This window comes from Lampetra fluviatilis, chromosome 19 (assembly GCF_964198595.1).
Source record: "Lampetra fluviatilis chromosome 19, kcLamFluv1.1, whole genome shotgun sequence".
NCBI lineage: Eukaryota > Metazoa > Chordata > Hyperoartia > Petromyzontiformes > Petromyzontidae > Lampetra > Lampetra fluviatilis.
Genome location: NC_136293.1, coordinates 13,697,256 through 13,721,395, shown reverse-complemented (window position 1 = coordinate 13,721,395; position 24,140 = coordinate 13,697,256).

Genomic DNA, 24,140 nt, shown 5'->3' with positions numbered 1-24,140 from the left:
TCCCCCCCCCCCCTTTGATGCTGCTAATCCTGCATAATGCACGGGCATAGTATTGATTTGGAACCCCCCCCGCCCACCTCCTACGCATTTTCCATATGCTGAATTCCTCTTGATATGCAAATTATTTTGTTTAGGCGCTCTTCTTCCCACCTCCCCCCCCTCTAACCCAGCTTAAATATACGCTCCAAGCTTGGGGTGTTTCATTCTTCGCCTGAGGATGGCTGCTTGCGTTGTGGCCGAAACGTCGTGAGAATTGTTTTATTATGTTTTATTTTTATTATTTTATTACTTCCCTTCTACGTGACTTTACCGAAAGAACCAAGAAGATGAATCCCTGCAGTCACGAAAGCTTTAAATCGAAATTTAACCGCCTCTACGGGGAGGGTTTCCACATAACTTTGAGATCCTTCAACAAGCTCCGGGACAAGAAGGCTCAGCTAATCGAGTCTCTCACCTTTCTGAAGAGATGCCGCGACTCTAAGGTAATACCGAACGCATTTACACTAACATCTGCTGCTGTAACTTCTTCTAATGCGAAACGAATTCTGTCTAGAACTAGCTTAGCTCTTATCTCAGAGAAAATCAGACTTACGCGCACCGAACTAGATCAGTTAGACAAGACACTCTACAAATCACACTTATCCTTGAGTGCAACAATGTCCACATCGGATTGGGAACATGTGGAAAAAATGACTGCCTCTTCAGCTGCCGCTATGTCGACTAAATGTAAGGACAACTTGATTTCCAAATTCAACCGCCTCTCAAACAAGAAACCGGACCCACACATTGAAAAGCTAGATGTTAACAAAGTCGTAATTAATCGCAGTAACAGTCCTATTTCTGAAGGTTTGAAATCCGTTTTAGCTAAAGGACTAAACTTTGCAGTCACACCTAGACACATACCAGTTAATGATATAATTGCTCGAGTAGATGTAGCTCTCAAGGGCTTGAGTCACATCGCTGCAGACGTAGCAAGATCGGAAATCTCTGTAACCCTCAAAAACGCTAAGATGCCAGCTAGCAACATCAGCAAAGATGAGCGTTTTGAATTAGCTCAATTAAAAGAGGGATGACATTGTCATCCTCTCAGCCGACAAAGGCAATGCCACTGTCATCATGGACAAAATAGAATACAACAACAAAATTCAAGAACTACTCACCGATGGCAGCTATACAAAAATAAAAAGAGACCCCACCAACAGCCTCGTCTCCAAAACCAACAACATAATTTCTGCTTCAACCGCATTAATTGATCAGACCAAACAGTTCTCGTTGAAACCTTCTGCAGCCAGGCCACCAAGATTGTACGGCTTGCCAAAGATACATAAAGAAGATACACCTCTTCGTCCCATTGTCTCTACTATCAACTCCCCGACTTACAAACTGGCTCGTTTTTTGTCCGAAATCCTACGGCCTTTCACTGGAAAAACCACCTCTGCAGTACTAAACTCTACTGACCTGGTATCAACAATCAAGGGGATTGCCCTGTCCCCAGACGACCTGCTTGTCAGTTTTGATGTGGTTTCCTTGTTCACCAAGGTGCCTGTGCCTGACACCATCGCAATCATTGAAGACTTGGTTCATCAAGGACTGAATGCTGGGGTACCCCCCCTGGTGAGACACTGCTTAACCAATACATACTTCACCTGGAATGGAACCTTCTACAAGCAAATTGAGGGCACCCCAATGGGCTCCCCCTTATCTCCGGTTGTAGCCAACATCTTCATGGAGAAATTTGAGACGGACGCCATCCAGACTGCCACTCTACGCCCGACCTTATGGAAGAGGTACGTAGACGACACTTTTGTCATCTGGCCACATGGCCGGCCTGCTCTAGACCAATTTCTCGACCATATCAATTCCATACACCCAGCCATCAGATTCACCATGGAAGTCGAAAATGATGGCAAGCTACCCTTTTTGGATGTCCTAATCAAAAGGAGACCTGATGGTTCAATGAGCCACTCTGTCTACAGGAAAGCCACCCACACGGATGCTTATCTAAAACCGGATTCCCACCACCATCCATCCCAGAAGAATTCCCTCATCAAGACTCTATATCATAGAGCCCAATGCATCTCCGACCATGAACACATTTCCAGTGAACTCAAACACGTACGCCAAGCTCTTAAGGCTAATGGTTACTCCGACTACACAATCCGCAAAGCCATCACTCCAACCACCAAGAAGGATCCTGTTGAGGAGCCTTTCAAGACCATCACCTTACCCTACATTGCTGGGGTCACAAAAAAGATCTCCAAAATCCTGATTAAACACAAGATCCAGGTCCGATTCAACACAGTACATAAAATCCGTGATCTGGTACCGTCTGTAAAAGATGTGGTTCCAGACATACAGTACCCTGGTGTCTACAAACTAAGTTGCCTCTGTGGTAGCAGTTACATTGGGGAAACCAAACGACATGTCTCGGACCGCATCCGTGAACATAAAGCTGACCTGAAACACTGTAGGACAAACACCTCAGCCGTGGCAGATCACTGTTACAACTCAGTGGGCTCACATGACATTGACTTCTCCAAGACAGAGGTTCTCTGCAAGCCATCTGGCTATCATGAGAGATTCGTACATGAGGCGATCCACATTTACAAACACAGAGACAATTTTAACCGAGAAGATGGATTCTGGCTTAGCAATCACTGGAAGGACGTAATAAACCATTTTGATACACATTAGGGTGGGTAGAATAATACATAGTGTTATATTAAAAATGTATAAGGTATAGGGTGGTTTATAGCAATACAGTAGGTAATTTAATGTTGGTTTTGCCTATGGAAGTATATAGTACGGTATAGACGCGTGTGATGTAAGAGAATACAGTTTAGATGGAAGCATATTATATAATTTTTTACAACGTAGAATTTTTCATGTATTACTTACTGTTAGTAACTCAGCTTATTGTAGAGTATAGTAAGTTTACTGATGATGCTATGTAGTTTATACTTTAGTTTGTCATGCAGTTTATACTGTAGTTTTTTACGTGGTTGTTTAGTAACTACAGCTACATACTATTAACATTCCTTTCCTTTGTTAATGCTCCCCCCCTTCCCCCCCCCCCTTTGATGCTGCTAATCCTGCATAATGCACGGGCATAGTATTGATTTGGAACCCCCCCCGCCCACCTCCTACGCATTTTCCATATGCTGAATTCCTCTTGATATGCAAATTATTTTGTTTAGGCGCTCTTCTTCCCACCTCCCCCCCCTCTAACCCAGCTTAAATATACGCTCCAAGCTTGGGGTGTTTCATTCTTCGCCTGAGGATGGCTGCTTGCGTTGTGGCCGAAACGTCGTGAGAATTGTTTTATTATGTTTTATTTTTATTATTTTATTACTTCCCTTCTACGTGACTTTACCGAAAGAACCAAGAAGATGAATCCCTGCAGTCACGAAAGCTTTAAATCGAAAATTATCATATTTTTACTGGCAAATGAGGTTCCAATGGTCTATCCACTCATAATTTAACGTTAACGAGCGGATGTATTATTTGAAATGTTTTTTTTATTTGTGTATGTATATATTGCATTTTTACCGATTTTATTCCAAATGTATAATTAATATGAATTGGTAACCGGGCTGAAAATATCACTTCCCTGCACCTTCAGAACATGGTTTTACCACCGGTGGCGACCTGACTTTAAACTCAGTGATCTGAGCCAGGGAATCACCTGCCCACGTCTGAGTTCTATAAACCTAAAACTGCCAGTACAAGTTGTAAAGTCTTATTACACGAGTGTTGGACTTATTATAATAATAATAATAGTTCAATTTGTAACGCGCGCAAATTTGCAGACGTAGTGGCCGCAACTCAGAGGCGCGGAGCCAAGCTCAGAGTCGCTCAAAAGTACGTGATTGTAGAGGTGAGTTTTTAAGTCTCTCTTGAAGGAGGCGATTGAGGTGATGCTGCGAATGTGCAGAGGGATATCGTTCCAGACTGTTGGGGCTGCCACCGAGAAGCGGCGCATAGACATGACCATCCTGGATCTTGGTATCAGGAGGAGGTCGACTTGTGTACACGTCGCGTGTCCTTAACGAGTGAAGCATGTTTTTATACGGCACCTGGTGCTGTTGCTTCATTTTAAGGAATTGATGTTCGTTTCATGCACTTCCCACTGCTTATCTCGGGTGGATCCATGTTAACTTTGTTGCCAGCCAGAGGCTTCATTTTGGCACTGCAGTGTATCTCAAGTTGCCAGATTCACTAAGACGTCTTTAATGTGTGCTATTTAACTAATCGCACATAGGTACGATTTGCATTCATCAAATGCGCCTTTATAATTGACTATTAATATCACCCACATCGCGAAAATAACAAAGCCTACCAAGAAGACATGTTATTTCACATAGACTCAAGCATCTTGCACTGTACGTTTTATTGAGTCTCATGAAATAACGTCATTTAAAGGTTTTTTTTTTACAGGAACATATTTTTCAAAATCTATATATAATGTATTACAATATATTTTTCCGCCCTCCCCCACCCATGGTTAACGATCGTTCGTTACATTAGATTTTAACTTCCAGGCTGCATCGACGATTATGCGTTTCTTTAATTGCCAATGATGCAGACAAATGGATTGGAACAGATGTGCACACGGCAGTTGACGCATAGGTGCCTACTGCGCGAGCAGCGTGCAAACGTCCGTCCCTGAGGACATCCAGAGGGAATGTGAAGGACGTGGAAAGGCGGAATGGGTAGTTGGGAAGATGGGATATTCATACTGAAAACCCATCCAAACATAGCGAGACATCTGTGTATACATGTACATATTATACGCGCATGTAATATTGATGCCTGCTTACGTGTGCGGTGTAGGCCATTAGCCGAGAGCGGTAGGTTTGGCTTGCCTGTACCGAGTTGTAATACCAGTTAGCTCGTTTCAATTTCTGGCCATGCGTGCCGTTGTAAATAAAATATGTATGCTATGTTTACTTGGGCTACCTTTCGATAGACTTAGACTTAAATATATTACTAATGTCACGTGTCCGCATCTGCTGGCCATACCACCCCTTGTGTGCCTTGCAGACCTGAATATCAGGTCACAAACACCACTTCTGACCAGACCAAGGTAAAGGTCAAAATGTAATCTCAGCCCCTGCCTCAGATGCCACCACGCCGTGCCACCGCTTCCTTCCTGCGTCTCAATCCCTCCCTCAAGCGGAGCGGCATGGACAGCCGTCCTCAAATGTGTTAACATATTGCTACAAGCTGGTGTAAGGTCAGAATGGTGAATGGAATGTCCTTGTGTACGCCATTATCATCTTCACTGGAGGTAATGTTAATAATTAAAGTTTTTTTAAGAATGCGACATATTTTCTTAGCTTAAAAATTTCCATGCAAAATGTATATATATGAGCTAGTTTAAGATCAACAAAACTACGACTTTGCATATTGATTCCATTCTACCAGTATCCATACTGTATATGCACAGCGTATAATATCAATAATTCATAATGTTCTTCAATAAATAATATACCACAGTACATTTCTATGCAGTTTGAAATATATATAGAATACATGTATAATGTAATGCATGTGGAATGCAGAATCATTGACGTACACACAAGCAAAAGGTATTTAGTCATGTATAGCATGTAGATGAATGTTACCATATACTTTGCTTAATTTATCTGGGTGCATTTAATAAAGTATAGTTGGTCCTCCATCACCTGTGCCCATTGTTGCCATAGCGAGACTAAGTGCTATTTTTGGGTCCATTCATCACGGCGAGCTATTATCGCTCTCTCCTAATTAGCTTCACCAACCCACCCATCGCATCCCCTTCAGCAGCAATGCGGGCGTTGTGCCAACATGGGCCATTGTGCTGGGGACTGGGTATTTTAGATTTTGCCCGCTCGCTGCAGCGACAGAAGTGCAAGCAAGTACTGTAGTCCTCTATACGGGGGGGGGGGGGGGGCTTGCACACAAGCAACTGTATACCTGCATTAGAAACAAATTGGGGCAAAAGAGGCATGTACCTAAAAATGATGGCAAGGGACCCAATTTGCAGAGCGCCCTCGTGCAAACTGAAGAATGTTGTTGTTGTTGTTGTTTGTTGTTGTTGTTGCTGCGTCTTGGCTCAGGTCCGTGAACGTTGGAATCGCGTCTTTGTGGAGCAATCAAGGCAAGCCTCCTCTTCATTAATACTCATCTCTGCAGTGGCAGGCTCGACTCTGGATCACGTTCACCATCAGAAAACACGAGCTCCTCTATAATGGTGCTTTGCTGAACTCCATAACAAGCTGCCATTAACACGAAGAGTACGGCCTTAGTTATCGCTGCTTTGCATTCAGCACAAGGGCTCGTGATGGTGAACAAGAGTGGGGTTTAACATATCAGTGATGAAAGCTTTGCTGTTTAATATAAAAAACATCTTCAAAGAATTTCCATTAATTAATATCTGTTTACACGCAACAAATGTTCATGCGACTATCAAACACATATCTCGGCACTTTTGTGAAGTTTGTAGTGTTATATTTTAAGAAGAAATATTACCATTGAAATAATGTACGTACGAAAAGCAATTAACAGCTACTTGTATCGGCTCTGCCATCAACTGTAATAACGGCTCGTGTTAAAATAATCCACTTTTGTGTTTGGATAGCTTCAATCACAACACACAGCTTTCAGATGTGGCACCCTTTGAATTTTGACAAAAGCTTTATTTATTTTTAGTGGGGGAAGGGGGGTGGGTCGTCGTTTTATTTTTGAATCGCGCACGATGAAAGGGGTGAGCACGGCGCTGGTAACGGGATGTTTGTGTGTAATGTGAAGCAGGCAAGGGCAGCACGGCCTAAGAGCTTCGCGCGAGGCGACATCGTGAGGACGCCACCATCGGCACGGCCTGGCCACGGGGCCGTGACGACGGCGCAAATTGTGGCGACTCCCAACGGAGCCACGGGGGGGGGGGGGAATGCGGCTCGGTGCTGAGAAGACAGATTGCCGGGCGTCCCGTGAGATCGTGGGCGGGGAATGTTTATCCATTCCAGCAAAGGACACAGGTGTCTAAAATGGGTGCTGCCGATAAAATGTAAGAGGGGTTTGATATCAGCCAAGGATCATCATGGTTTTGGAAGAGTTTGTGTTGTTTTTGCGTGACGGATTGTCCTTCCCCGCACCTCCGATTAGCACGGTTAGGCTACGCACGGTGCGAAAGAAGTTCAACGTACACACGTTGTTGCAGCAATCCATTACTATAGTCGCTTCAGCATGTATATGGCAATGCTTTCATGCCTCGGCAACTCAGCGCAAACATTTGAAGTGCACCGCCAGTGGCAGGTGTCCCTGTGCGCCACAAGAAGACGCAGTCCTGGCCTACAAGTGGACACTAGTCTGACAGTATGGGACGATGGTTGCTCTCGATAAAACCAGTTGAGTCATTCTGCGTGACACTCGCACACAATGGCCTACTCATCTGAAATGACGTCACAGGACATTGAAGGTCCACGATAACGACCCTAATAAACCTCGTCGGTGTTGATCAGGGCAGTCTGCTCGAATCCAACCTTGAACTGCTGGACCGCATCAACCTTCTTCTTCTTTCGCATGGCATGTTTGGGGATTGCAACAGATTGCAAGTTGATGTCGACATTTGATATCCATTCGACAGCTTCAGGAGTAGCAGCAGCGGGGATTTGTTTCAGATCGCCTTTGAATGATCTGATTGGAGGTCGTCCACGACACGTTGCACCGTCTGAGACGTCGCGCCGCAGTCACAAGCTGCCAATGCACTGCAGCTGTATTTCACGCCGTGAATAGAACGCCTGGGAGTTCACACCGTGCTCGCAGTGTGAATGCAGACAGCGAAGACTTGAGGCGTGCAGGCTGCTATGGATGGAACAGAAGGTCAACTCGCGTGTCAAATTATTAATGAACAATCAAAGGGTACAACTGCCTACAGCGATTGTAGAGCGCAATGAAGCCAATTTTGTTCAAAATCATCGTCTTGTATAAATATTCTGATTTTAAATTAATTGTGGTGCTCCATTAAATATGAGACACTGCTGATCTGCAATGTTACAGTGTGTCAGTTCCTTTTAATGGGTAATAACCACGGTGGTAAATTGGGAAATGTTTTAGTACATTCACTTTGCATACACACTATTGTGTTTTATTTAATAACATTGCACAGCTTTCTCTCAATTCAGCTCAACGTTGCTACAGTGGCAAACCATGTAGCCTTCATTTTACACAAGTGCTGAGTGCCACGTTTGTGTTGCATAAACAAAGTGTACACGCTAGATTCTTACGATCATTCCATTGTACTATTACATATACTACACATTCATACAAAGAGTATATCCTTTCAAATCAATGGTCACGAATAGAGGCCACGTGATGGCACGAGCAGCTGCTACACCCAGCACTTGCTGTCTGAGAGGAATTCTCCACCGCTCGCTCTCGCCCAGGGGTTGTATAAAAGGTCCCTTGCTACTCGGCGACAGTGCTTTTATCTGGGTCCCGTAGCTCCAGGGATCAAAATCCAATATTCCTTAAGGAGAAGCCCAAGGGGATGCATCCAGTCGATACAGGTCTGCTGCTGGCGCCACCCGAGTTGATGGCATCGCTTGGTCAATTGGAGCAATACGGCTGGAATTGCACTCACAATCAATCAAGGCCGGTTTGAGCCTAACGGGCAGCATGTGCCCATCTGCAATAAATCATCATCGTGTTGCGACGGCGTGTGGAGCGAGCCATACGTCGGTCCCGCGAAAGGATGATGAGCAGCGTTTTGCCGGCATTAAAGCTTGGCGTTAGCATCTTAGGAGGTCCACTTAGTCTCAAATAGGCTGAACCCTTGTGCCTTCTTACAGAAGACGCAGAGCCAGAGGGCCTAGTGTCTTGCTGCTGCTGCTGTTCATCCATTTGCATTGTCCCAAAATATTGTAAGGGAAGATTCTGCAAGTGGATATTTTGTTTCTGCGTTCAGTACTCAAGACCTCGTTTCAGACTGAAAAAAACCCAAAGGAAAATGGAATTTTGTCATGGAGTGTAATTTTGTCTTCAATCAGTTTATGCCGTCGACTCAAGACACATGGACCAAGAATGGATGCTGTGGTTTGGAGCTGAGTGATTGCAAAGACAGAGTGCACGGGCAACATTTGGAATTCTAAATTCGCATACGGCAGTATTTTACAAGCAAACATTTTGGTCCCTCCAAATCTCATGGGGAAAGATACGTTATTATCCCATGGTGTGATACATGGGGGAGTTGCTGCTGTAATGGTTATCTCACTGGACTTGTTGAGTTCGTGATATATTTCACCCACCTCCAATTGCAACCTCCATCCTACTGGAAGTAGCGAAGCTGAAGTTAAATTACGAATTTCGATCGCACTTGAGTGCACGACGCTGATAAACAGAAGCATCTGGCACACCGGCATCACGAAAGCGACGACCCCCACCTCTGGTTGAGAGACGGGGGTCAATGTCTGCATCCATGAACAAAACTGGATGCCTTTTTTGACCAGTGATCATATCACGTGCTGAAGTCTGTAATCAAACGGCACATCAGCCAGTGTATGAAACGGAGCAGGAGGCTTCGACTCTTCGGACACATTTTCTGTGCTGACACATTTTCTGTGTTGACACATTGGCAGAACACGCCAGAGCTCTGCGCGTGATCATTGATGGCCTTCATCAGGGCTGGAGGCAACCACAAGGCAAGGGTGGCAGTATGGTACGATATTTTTTGTTCGTATTCGAATTTTTTTTAAACCGTGGCTTTGATTTTTTTATTATTACTGTACCATTACGGTAAAATTGCGTACCGTCATTTCCGTACCTTATATCGTACCTCAGAAAAAAGTTTATAAAATAAGAGACAGATGACGAGCAAGCATATGGAGCATCGCTTTGCCTTATTGTTTGTGGAAGGCTCCTTTTACTCTTAAAAAATAATTCGTCTGCAAATTTGTTTTATTTATTTTGCTCCATTTAACAAAACGCATTTAAATCCAAAATCTCATAATTTCTAGGTATTGATTTAAACGCTTATAATTGTCATCCATTAATAACGGCAAGTGTCAATTTCAGAAATGAATCTTGTCCCTAGTTTTAGTAAAAAAAAAACGATGTTTAAATCCTCGTAGCTACCTTTTGAAGACGGGAGAGTAGAATGATCATCAGAAATTTAGAAATATATCTTCTAATTAATCGATCACCTGAGTTGGTATGAAAAGGGTACGTGTTCCAGTTCACCTGCCAGTGAACTGGAACACGTACACCGAGCTCTCAAGATACTCTTTGGGTCTTTCGGTAAAGTCACGTCGGTAGAAATAAACATAAATACATATTTATCCACCTACTTGCTTTACCGAAAGAACCAAAGAGAATGGATTCCTGCAGTCACGGAAGTTTCAAATCTAGATTAACTCTCAAGACGAATGGATATTCAGACTACACAATCTGTAAAACTATCACCCCAACCGTTGGGAAAGAACCATCTGAGGACCCAATAAAAACCATCACCTTGCCATACATAGCAGGGGTCACCAAAAAGATTTCCAAAATCATGAGCAAACACAAGATCCAGGTTCGATTTAACACAAGACATCAAATTCGTGATCTGATCCCATCTGTGAAGGATGAAATGCGTATTAATTATCAGTTGTGAATATATGTCCTTTACGATGTTATTAAATATTAAGCAAATTGATAAACAGTGCCCAGCTGGTTGTTAAATCCACCGATTTAAGTCAATTATGAGCGTGGATCTTCCCCTAAAACCTCATGTTTAATAAGCCCTGCTAAGCCATTGGACCTCAGCCAGTGTGTCTTGATGGGATAGCCTATCATTAGCATTCGCAGCAGGATAAAAAACTACTTTAGACACTCTTATCACGGCTTAAACATTATCCAAATTGTGTCCCTCAATTAATTCACAACGTATAAGCAGAGCAGTGAAGATGTGAACAACTCACCTTCAAGTTATAATTACCCTCATTTGGCTGCTTATCTTGGCTTGGGCAATTATATTTTTGATGAAATTTTAAACACAGAATTAAAGTTAACCGTTACTGTATCGGAACATTAGGTGTGGAATATTGTTCATATCTTGGTTCGATCTTGATTGGAAGCTTTCGTGACTGCAGGGATCCATACTCTTTGGTTCTTTCGGTAAAGTCACGTCGGTATCTTGTTTTGTTTAGCCAGATTCCAGTGTAAATCATGTGATAATGTACTTTATGAGGGGACTTTGCCAGATAACATATATTGCGTGCCTAAAGGTATTAATGTTTACAATTTGTGATCGTAACTTTATATTTTGATTTTTTTTGTGCAACGATGACATGGCTTGCTCACGAATACTGGTGTCACGTGCGCTTCAGTGTGCAGTGCATGAAATCCAGAGCTCTATTGTCATGTGACCACAAGAATCAAACTGCCAACTTCATACAATCTGGCTCATGGGCGAGCGTGCAACATCTGATCGTCTGTTCCACCACTAAGCTTGACGACTGCTCCACTTACATTTGGAGTGGCTGAATTATTCTGAGATCGGAGCACTTTGTAGAATTTTGTCAGAAGGTGCACCGCAAGCCTATGCAAGAATTGGGACGTTACAGCTGTACGTCAAAGAGCATATAAGTCCTGATTAAAACAAGGCACTCGACGAAGCATTGCATTACTTCTCAATAAAGGAATGGGGAAGGTTGTTTTAAGATGATTTGAAACAGCGGGGTATTGTACAGACAACATCTCTGCAACTGGCTGAATTTGCGAGCGTTCTCATACTTGTAATTAAATGTTAGCATTGTACTCAAATATTGACTTTATGAAATGTCATGATTCTCGGGCATAATTGTAAAGCGTTGCTCTATTTAACACCCGTTTATACTGCAAGTCGCCCTGTGTGTGTGTGTGTGTTAGATGTGTCAGTATGATGGTACATTGGTGCTAATGTTGAAATGCTTCCTCGGATGTGATAAATAAGAACAAATCCAGAAAAGTTTAAAAGTCGGCCAGAGGGAATTGTTTACAAATGTGTCCATTTACACTTTACAAATCCACTGTTGTCTCATAGTCACAATGTGTACTCGTACACCATAGCCACAAGAACTGCGTTTGGTTAATGCAGACTTGATTATTTGCAAAACGTATCTATTTGGTGTTTTAACATCTTAACACCTATTTTTTATTGCCAGAAAGGGTAAAATATATTCTCATTTTCATACTTTGATACTGTAAAAAAAGTCCCATTTAAAATATGGTGATTTGCCATTTATATGCGCAAGAACAGCTTTGCTTCATTGTGTTAAATGAAACCAGAAATACTACATTTGTTTATTATTAAAGTTATGTATCTTTAAAATGTTTTCCCCATTTTTATTGCCATTGCACGATGAGTGTCTTTGAGATGAATTTTTCTTTCAGACCTCGGAGGAGGAGAGCTTCAGCCCGTGTTAGGAAATGGCCCACGGAAGAAGATCTGACAAAACCTCTTCTGAGACCCATTCAAGTGACGTCTTATCCAAACTCGGGGAGGCACGGCACTTTCCCAAGGGTCCTGTTGCAGACACATTTTCGTTGACAGGCAGAACTTCTTTTTATTCTCAGAGGTGACATTTTGCCAACTTAAGCAGAAGAATGAACTAATTGAACGTGGTGTTTATGTGTGCAGTCATTCGTGGCTGGGGTCGAGACCATCATCTCGCTGCCCTTGAGAATCACTGGCGTCTCGCAGGATTCAAACCCCGGATCTGTGCAGTGACATCTCTGCGTTTTGACTCCTGAGACACACAACCATCTAACATTTTAGTCACGTGATTATTGTTACTTTAGGATATCAAGGATATCAAGGACACAATTATAATGCCAAGTTGAATGCCGTTTAGAATTGTCCATCCAAAATTTGTATTCAAAGCCTGAACTTCATAAGTTGCAAAGGAAAATAAAAATTGTATTGGCAACTAAAGACTTAATTAAATCATTAAATAAAATTAAACATGTTTGCTTTGGTGATGAAACAACATAGCAGTCTTGGGGGGACATTTAATTACCAAATTACACTGATTTTTATAGTGTCTTAAACCACAGCATGCAAACAACATATTTTTCTATGCACAATTAAGTAATTGAACAGGTCTGTAGTCACATAATGAGTTTTTCTGAAGTGATTAGGGTTTGTATCACCGGTGTGTTCAAGTGGGGTATGCACAGTGGAAACTGTTTTTCACAGGTACAGGGCACGTGAGGTCCAAGTCTAACTGGGACTCGAGTATTACTTGCACAAATACACAGATAGACAATGGGTATATAATTAACATATTTACCATTTTACGACATGGACGAAAAGCTTGGACACTGACAGAGAACATAGATTGTGAGTTGCAAAGTGTGCACAGAAGCAGGCATTGTCATATGCATTAGGAACGAACACCAAACCAGAGACGTCAGTGGGTTTGGACAGGACACCCGTTCCCTACACCATCTTCATGTGGTTGCATTTAAACGCTACGTAAATACATATTATATTGTGTAACTATATTGTGTAATTGTGTTGTATAACGAGGGGTTATGGCTAGTGGAGGATACGTGGTCATGGAATGGCAGCCAGAGGTGGCTCAAAAGAACAACCACTGCAGAGATGGAGCTATGAAATCCGTTCATGTGCGAGCGTCAAGACGTTTTTTTAATTTCAGGATGGTAGCAGATGGAGAATGATGAGTTTACCAGTAAAGATATACAACATCTGCACACAATTACTCACCATACAGTATTTAGATCCGCCGTACTTTATTTCAAAGCTTTTACAAATATGAAATTATTTAAGTTTGACTGCTACTTGCTTTGATTAATAATGTGAATTTAAAGTTGACTTTTTCCATTTTTAGCACAAGCACAACGCGGAACATTTTGGTTTCCCTACTGCGCAAATTGACATGGCAGTGGAAACCTCTCTGGCTCATCACCGATTGTGCCAGGTATTTATTTTCATTGCGGTTGGGCACAACGCATTGGCTCTGCTTCTAGGGAAGTCTGTTTAAGAGGCTCATCCGACATGAGGTTTAGCCAAACTGACATTACGTAGCAAGCGGCAATGGCGAGTCTCTCTTGCACTCACACCTCTAATCTTGTCCGTCTCTTCTTTAGCGATATCCTTCAGCAGGTGTCGCTTCGGTGCCAAACACATTGCTCGTGAAACTTGAATGCTGCACGGTTGGCTATGTACGGTGCGAAGAAAGTTCAGCATAGGTACGGTATTTGTTTACTTTTACAATTAACTGCTGGTCTCACCAAGTCCCCACTATTTCTCGCGATCGCATGATGCAGCAATGCACCTCACACCTGCACACGAGCTGATTTCATTGCTCCATTTTAAATTTCCTCGGCTTACAGGGAATGGAACCATCGGCCATCGCCCCTTCTAGCGACGTGTCTAGCCCAATCGCACGCCTCTCTCTCTCTTAATCGTTTGCATGTTGTCATTATCTTCCGTATAACCTCTAATCGATGTGTCCCCATACTGCCTCGCAATGTAATGCAAAGCACGCACCTCTCTCTCTCTCGCCACGCTTCGTTGCACACTTTACAGGTTTGTCCGAGGCATTTATAAAAAAATTACTACACAATACCATAATACATTTCTGTCAACTCATAGGATTGTCCAAATTTGATAGTTTTGGTACAATGTACTTTTTAGTATTTTCTGGAATGGAATTGGAGTGCAAAGATTTTAGGCACGGGCATGTGTGTGTGTGTGCTCATACACGCGCACACCCGTGTCTACACCTGCAGACAGACACACATCTGCAGAAGAGTCTGTGCATACGCCTGACTTGTGCAATCGGTGTTGAGCATCAGGAGCTTTCTTTTTTAATGTGAACAGGCAAATAATTAAAGAAGTGCAACGCCGTAAATTTTATTTCGCGCAAAGCCTTGAGTGGATTTTCTTATTTCCCATGAACTAACCGCAGCTCGTGAACGTGAGGAACGTGTATAGAGCACGGCCGCCCTGGCGGGCAGGTTGGCTGTCACTGTGTGCCTTGCACGTGTCAAGGATGAAAAAAAATTGGCGCTGAGAAGTGAAAAAAGGTCGCCATTGGCAGTTGTTTGAAAACAGTGATTGGTTAGGCGGCTACTTGGAGTGGAACAAGTTGTCATCGACTTTGGCCAAGCTGCCGCCAAGTTTGGGTGCCAGTGGCCCGAGTCTCCACTGGAGTCGAGTTCTCCTCTGGCACAGTAAAACTTACTTTGCTTCTTGGCAACACTGGAATCTCTGCCCCAATAATTCACAAAGTGATGCAATGCCCTTCCTTGTGCTGAGCCAAGCGGCACCATGCAAGCGGTCACAGCTTGCACGCTCGGTCGTGCACGCTGCACTCCACGCCATTGCTAAGTAGCGAGTGTTTATTTCATGGGAGTTGAGTTCGTTGACCTCGGTCGGCCCTCTGCTGTGGCCCACGCGCTCGACTCCCAATCGGAACGTTGCGAGTTCATTCAAATCTCGGTGTGGTGGTCAATTCGGCCCATCATCTCCCCACGGCCATTCAAATCAGAATCACCTGGAGGGGAGTTAGCATTGGTTATCCAAGGAGGAGACTGGCTCCTGTTCAGAGGAAGTGGAATGTTCACCGTCGGCCCGGGAAAAAGACGAGTGGCTGCTCCAATGTTCATGTGAGGAGGGAGACGCTTTGACTCAAACATTCTGCTTCCTGAGTGAGGAAAAACCCACTAAGCCACGCACAGCGTGACGCGTTGTGGACTGATGGCGTCAAGCCCCGCTCATCACCTGGACAGTGACACACACGACAAAGGGTGATACTTTTTTCACAGATCTTTGTGTTATCCCATCACGAGTGTAATCAAAGCAATATTCGGAAGAGTAAACGAGTGTGCCAGTAAAGTGCTTAAAGGTGTGACATGTCGTTCTATGACAGTGTACCCTCTATATACAACATCGGCAGAAATTGTTCAACAAATTATAAAAATAAATTTCTGCTGTTGTCTGTTTGGTGAAATCTCTATATGGTCTATGGTGTGCCCTATGGTATGAACAAAATACTGCCAGAACGAGGTAGCAATCATTGCTGGAAGGAACACTGACTGACTAACACAACCTGTGACAAGATGATGACCATGGGGAGAGAACATCCCTCTGGGGACGTCCAACTTTGAGAGATGGAATGACCCGACATGGGTACAGCCTCGAACATAATGATTGGATAATGATTGTAATGGAATTGTAGGATAGATGTCCATTCAACATGTCTGGACTTGTTGACCACTTGAGATGAAAGTCGAGTAAATGGAATGTTTTTCCTTATCCCAAGGATTCTTTAGCAGTGCAAAGTCTAATTGTATAGGCCCGCGACCACATCGTGCATGCTGTCGTGGTGTAATGGGTATTGGAATGGCCTTTCAATCCACAAGTCACTCTTCCGGCACGGCAGTCGAAGTTTTGGGCAAATTTTCTTTATCCCCCCTCTTGCCTCTGACCACCCAGCAGAATAAATGGCTACATCAACACCATGGCTACATCATCACCATGGTTACATCATCACCATGGCTACATCATCACCATGGCTACATCACTACCATCAACTTAGGTATAACCAGCAAATATTATCATTCATAATTTATTTTTTGGGGGGTTATGTCCTTCCACCACTCCGTATATCCATTCATGTCTTAATCAATAAAGTGTTACATTCGCTTGTGAGAATTATTGTTCAGATTTCCGGTGAGTTGAAACAATAATAATTTAAGTGTTTAACGATTGATAATTGGTTCTTTACCCTTCTATCTGGCAACAAAACTGACACCTTTTTTTACAAGGAGTCATGTTTGCATAGACCGCAATACCTGCAGTCATAATACAAACAAAAGAACATAACTCTGATAATGTGCACTGTCCTTAAAGTTGATTGATCCACACCCGAGACAGCTTTAAGGACAGTGCACATTATCAGAGTTATGTTCTTTTGTTTGTATTATGACTGCAGGTATTGCGGTCTATGCAAACATGCCTCCTTGTAAAAAGGTGTCAGTTTTGTTGCCAGATAGAAGGGTAAAGAACCAATTGTCATATTTTTACTGGCAAATGAGGTTCCCATAGTGTTTAACGATTGTAAGTGTGACACCACAGTCGATCGGCAGGTCGCGTTTAGTGGGATAAAGTGTGGTCTACACCCACCTGATTCAAGGCGTCTGGGTGGCGTGGAAGAGTAGGCAAAATACCCTCCAGAAGGGGCTCTCTCGAGCTCTCTCTGTTAGGAGCTCTTCCACCAGCAGTGACGTGAGCAAGCAGCAGTTGCAGGGCTGCGCTTTTACCTCGTCACCGCATCTTTGCATCGGCTCCAAAGGGGCCTCCTCCCGTCGATCAATCTAAGAATATGGACTCTGCAGCAGTCGTTCAGATGAAGCTCTTCTAGTATTGAATAATTGAATTGCTCATGACCACCGCTTTTGGGGATGCACTTTTAAACTGTGGATAAAGTATTCTATTAACGCTGCTGTTGTCCAATGGGGATTGGCGGTGGAAACATCACATTGGCATTTCTCGGAAGAGAAGCACCGCTGGGGCCTTGATTTCCAAAATTGTAAACGCGCCGTACTCTCTTGTAAAAGTGATGAGCTTCGTACTGAACTGTACGAGTTTATCCTTTTGGGCATCCTAGCTCATTAGAATCACTGTATTGTTATCCATCCATGTCTAAATGAATAAAGTGTTAAGGAAAACAGCACCGTGAGCCCGTATATTTGCTTCTAATTGAAATGGAAAGTAAACTCTTTAAACATTCCGCTTTATGTTACAAATGTGCCAGTCGGGCATGGTTAATGCTGATCATTCCAATACAGTACTTTTCTGCAAATGTTAATCTGCTATTAACATTAGTATTAAACAATAAATCATCGTATAAACCACTTAATATGCAATGATGCCTTTTCTGAATCAAAATTCTGGTAGATTATTGCAACATAGCCACTCGGTTCAACCATCCATCCATCCTGACATGGTACCGTGCACGCCCAGAGATACGGTGCATAAAAAGGATACGGCCATGGCAAATGCAATGGTGTTGGGATAAATGACACATTATAAATGCAGAACATCTTGCGTTTTTTACGGTCGTATCATTCCACGCATGGCCATCACATCTATCTATCTACCTGTCTGTCTACCCACCCAGCCAGCCATCCATCAGTTCTACATCTATCCATCATGTAGCCTTTCATCTGACTATCCGTCATACACTCAGCTATTCATCTCGCCTGCCGTAGACAACGAAAATTGTAGTTGCCCACCTGAAATACCAAATCTCATATGCAACATGCTCTTACTGACAGCTCAGGGTGATGCCAAACTTCATAGATTTAAGGAATTTCACGTAAAGAATATATAAATGAGGGGAGGAGAACATCCATTCAAGTAGAAAGGCGTAGCTCATTACAGGCTCTGGTATCACGGACTATTGATGAAATATAATTTTGCTGGGAAACTGGATGCGACTTTGAATTCCTTTGAAAATTGACGCTGTAAGAGCGGGTCAGGGAAGCCAGAGTGCATCTTTCTTTTTTTCTCTATTCTCAAACATTCCAAGTTAATGTGGCAGCGATCGTTTGCACGTGTTCTCCATGGGAAGGAAATACTTTTGATGGGAATCATAATCTGCGACAACAGCGGGGCTCTTCCCGAGATGCACACTGCTTCTCTATGCCTGCGTCTGTGTGGGGAGGGGGGAGAGACTCTATTTTATTCGTAAAATCTTTGAGTGGCTCCGTTTCCCGTTAAGCATCGAATTGACTTTCCACTGGACCCTCCGAAGAGATCCTTGGCACGTTGGGTAATGTCACCGCAATGACGGTGATTTCGACTAATTAACTCGATAACGGCGAATGCGCACTGTGTGCCCTGTCAGGCAGTCTCCTTCATTGCAACCGAAATGCTTTCAGCCCACAGGCTCCTGTTGATTCGATGTTCACTCTTTCCTCCCAATCCCCGCCCAGCCCATCTTTCTCAAGACGTTTCAGTGTTGCAGCACCTGCGTGCTCATGCGTCTTGGTAGTTTGTTTGACAACATTGGGAACGACATTGTCATCGATATGGCAGCTCTGTGACAGAACATTTATGAGGGTGTATTATGTCCCGCATAAATTAGACCAAGAAGTTGATGACAACGCTTGTGTAACATGACAACATTTTACTTAAGTACGGCTGGACAGTATAGATTTACTAAAATCGTTTGTACAAAAAGTATTTGTACAAATGTACCGTTCAGCTTTGGGTTGTACAAATAATATTGTATAAAATAGACGTAAAATGTTTTGTACAATAATATTAGATTGGCCGATGGCTTTAGGTCGTAATGTTAATTTAAAAGTTGTGTTTACATCTGTGCAGCTCCGATCTGTAGTACTATGAGGAGGTAGCACACCTCGCTGTGCCAGCGTCTGAGTATCGCAGATCATGAATCCATATTCCTGAGTACTCTGCTGCGAATTCCTCCTTGCATGTGAAACTACGACTATTGAATTGGCCAAACATCCCCAGCGGGTATTAATTGTGTGAATGCTGGTGCCTGTGCCCAAGTGTTTATTTACATGTGCGCATATTTGCAATATAGAAGGGTACAGCATTTTAAAGTCCCATACCTTGAATGTCAAATGTTTATTTTGCTCTGAGCAATAAAAGTAATATTTACTTATTAAACTATTTTATTTAATCGGGACTATGTATTATTGCTAAGGTAGCAATGCTATACAGGATATGGATATTATCAGGCAGTATACAATTTATTGAATGTATTTTTATTACGTATAAAATATTGTTTTCAGGGTTTCCTTTATCACACCGTTCCAGTGCGATAACAGGATGCCAGCCATGTGGACAGTATTCTCGGTTGAAGATTTTTCTTGATTGGGTTTTTTTTTATGGGAAGCAGGGATTTTCTAACCATACTGGTCGGTGTGCCTTGGTGACGGGAGGCCGTCCACCAAGGAGATGAGAATGAAAATGATCGATTTGACTGCAATATGATGAGCATTCGTCTGTTTGGCAAAGTGGATGGGAAATGGCTGCCCCCCACGGCGCGGGACAGGCCAAACGAAACAATCTCGATGGTAGCTCTGTCACATCCACTTGCGTGGGCTGTTCTCTAGCATGATGGGGCGCACTGCTCGGAGACCTCACTGGATGCTTCGTCTCATTGACCTGACACAATCGGACACAATTGTGAATAACAAAAAAGATACTGCAAAGTTTACCAATAGTGTGCGAACCACTTCACAACTGTTCACCCTTGATGTAAATTATGAAATTCCATGCAACTCAATGCAAGGGCTACTAGGTGTTTTCTTGTTCATGTTTTTGTTTTTTGTTTGTTGCGGTTGCACCCGATTCAAGAGCCGAATGGCTCACAGGGCTATACCAAATAAATGCAACTGAAATGAAACTGAAACTGAAGGTGCTTGTTTTATATTGCCGATCCGGGGAAGGTGCCGCGTAGCCACCTTGACAAGACACGGGCCACGTTTGCTGAGATGAGCGGCGTTGTGCTCGCCGTGTCTGCACCTGCAGCTATTACGATACCGACGATGAAGTCGGTAAGCCGGTCGATGTCATTTTCTTTGGCTCAGTCTTGGGGCAAGATGCCAACTTTGCCAGAATGACTTTGAAATATATTTTGTATTTTACACACACACACACATTTCCCCCAAATATGTTGTGAAAAAGTAATAGACCTCGATATAAAAGTTTTTTGTGAATATCAGTGCAACATTTATTGTGCTCCTTAGTTCATGAATACGGATATAAACAATTTATTTTCAAATGTAACGACATTTTTATTAAATAGCTTTTTAATATGCTGGTTGCAATTAAACAATATTGTACGCTTTTTAACCGTTCCTGAATAACCTTGTCAAATCACTTTGCAGGTTAAGTGTCATTTAGAAGGGGTGGGGGTGATAAAGGGGAGGTGTGGGGGGGTGAAGGGGGTGGTGAAGGGGAGGGGGGGGTGAAGGGGGGGGTGAAGGGGAGGGGGGGGTGAAGGGGGGGGGTGAAGGGGAGGGGGGGGTGAAGGGGGGGGTGAAGGGGAGAGGGTGAAGGGGGGGGTGAAGGGGAGGGGTGGGGGTGATAAAGGGGAGGTGTGGGGGGGGGGGTGAAGGGGGTGGTGAAGGGGAGGGGGGGGTGAAGGGGGGGGGGTGAAGGGGAGGGGGTGAAGGGGGGGGGTGAAGGGGAGGGGTGGGGGTGATAAAGGGGAGGTGTGGGGGGGGGGGGTGAAGGGGGGGGGGGTGAAGGGGAGGGGTGGGGGTGATAAAGGGGAGGTGTGGGGGGGGGGTGAAGGGGGTGGTGAAGGGGAGGGGGGCTGAAGGGGGGGGGGGGTGAAGGGGAGGGGGTGAAGGGGGGGGTGAAGGGGAGGGGTGGGGGTGGTGAAGGGGAGGGGTGGGGGGTGAAGGGGAGGGGTGGGGGTGGTGAAGGGGAGGAGTGGGGGGGGGTGAAGGGGGGGGGGTGAAGGGGAGGGGTGGGGGTGGTGAAGGGGAGGGGTGAGGATGAAGGGGAGGGGTGGGGGGTAGTGAAGAGGAGGGGTGGGGGTGACGGGGGGGTGAAGGGGAGGGGTGAGAGTGAAGGGGAGGGGTGGGGGTGACGGGGGGGGTGAAGGGGAGGGGTGGGGGTGACGGGGGGGGTGAAGGGGAGAAGTGGGTGCCTAAATTAACGAATTAACGATCTTAAGAATCAATGTCTGCTGGAGGAGAAGCCGCCAAGTTTGACGACCTGCTTCTTCCCTGCCCCTTAATTTTGCACTCTGGATGTTCTCTCAACCCGTTTTTTTACTTTGGGACATTCAATTTTGAAGAGCAGAAAAATAATGGCATCCACGGTAGATCAATACAATTGTGTAAATGGCTGCCGGAGAAAACAAGTTTTGGCTACGATAAAAAAAATCATTGAGCTTCACTGGGTAGTCTCGTGATCAGTTCACAAGCGGAGCTCCCAAGGATTCACCAACTACTCTACTTCCAGAGCATTTTTAGAATGCAAGCTTCATGTTTAGTAATCCCAAAATAACTCGCGGTAGGTTTGTGCGAAGATTTGCTTTGCACCGAAATGTCACGCATCGCAAATGCAAATTGTACGGGGGGTTTATTGTAACTGAAATCATTTGCGGTTCACAATACACGATCTACCATGTTAACAAAATAACAAAGCTACATTTACAGCCCTGCACATTCAGATGATGCTGATATTTGTATCATTACCTTATGCAGAACGGTACCTTGAGGGCGTCGTGCCGATGCAGTCGATGTACGCCACTGGAGGACGTGGATACGTGCCAAACGTGCGCCCGTGAGTTGTCGCATCATGAGAATTGACGCATGGATGTTCCCTGTATTTAGCATTTGGCTAATGAACTACATATGGATTTAATGTGTTGTGCTTAATCCGCATGTCACGTACGCTGTGTGACTTCACAACATGCGTGGACACTTCTTAGTGCAAGGTACTCATTTGTACACACGTGAGTAGAGCAGTCTTCCAGGTTCATCTTCATGCATGTGCACCCACCTCTGCACGTATGGAGCTAATGTATCAATGCTACTTTGGCAGTGGTGCACAGGCACAAATAACAACACAACTCTAAACATTCATAAATAACGCAGCTGATCATTATATCGGTAAGATTAAATAATAGTTGACTTTTTAGCAAAGGCCCTCCACAGCACATAGGCAGGTGCTTGTGTATTATAACACGTGGTGATTGTGTATTATAACACGTGGTGATTGTGTGTTATAACACGTGGTGATTGTGTATTATAACACGTGATGATTGTGTATTATAACACGTGGTGATTGTGTGTTATAACACGTGGTGATTGTGTGTTATAACACGTGGTGATTGTGTATTATAGCACGTGGTGATTGTGTATTATAACACGTGGTGATTGTGTATTATAACACGTGGTGATTGTGTGTTATAACACGTGGTGATTGTGTATTATAACACGTGATGATTGTGTATTATAACACGTGGTGATTGTGTGTTATAACACGTGGTGATTGTGTATTATAACACGTGATGATTGTGTATTATAACACGTGGTGATTGTGTGTTATAACACGTGGTGATTGTGTATTATAACACGTGATGATTGTGTATTATAACACGTGGTGATTGTGTGTTATAACACGTGGTGATTGTGTGTTATAACACGTGGTGATTGTGTATTATAGCACGTGGTGCTTGTGTATTATAACACGTGGTGATTGTGTATTATAACACGTGGTGATTGTGTGTTATAACACGTGAACGCGCGTGAACAAAGACCCCCCACCCCCAGTCAACCTCATACACTCATAGAATGAGTGCCATTTACCGAGCACGAATTGGCATTGACCGTAAGCAGGAATCGAACTCGGATGATTGGGTTCGTAGCACAGCGTGATAACGGCTACACTACCGATCCCCACAACCATAGCGACAGATTGTGTATGCACTTGCGATGCTTGCAGACGACGACTGCCTCACACTTTCATGTGCACGCGTTTACAAGACTCCCTTGCACGCAGGGGCTCCCTAATTGCACGAGACCCGAGACATTTGCGCCGAGTTTGTGTGGCCTTGAACAACGCACGAGGTGAGCGATTCCCACGTGACACGGGCCCTCCTCCGTTATTTTTGGATAAAATGTAAATATTTTAGTTGGCGTCGTTGTCTACGCACGTGATGCCACTTAAAGAAAGCAGAGGTGGAAACGGGATTCGTAGTTGTGGGCGCGTGCAGCGATGCATGCTCAGAAGTTGTTCTCTTATATCTACTTCTCTGGGCCGTTCCGAGTAGCAAATGGATGGTGTTTCATGACGTAACACCAATAGCACACGTGGTGTAAGAGTGTGGGGAGAAAATGTTAAAGTAGGATCGAGGATGTTACGTCGAGGCCATGTGGATCCCTTTTTTTCCAGTTGTCCAAACCCTGGGTGTACATGGTGATGTTACCAGGGCACTTGGTGCATATTTATACAATGAGCACGTATAAAATAGCCCTGTTGAACACTGTTTCTTAAACAACGATTATGAACAAAGTAAAACAAATCCCAGCAACCTGCTAAAGTTCTAACGTTTCGTTGGAAGTATGTTGCTCTGGGATTTCCAATAAGCGAGCTCCTTTTTAGCGTTATC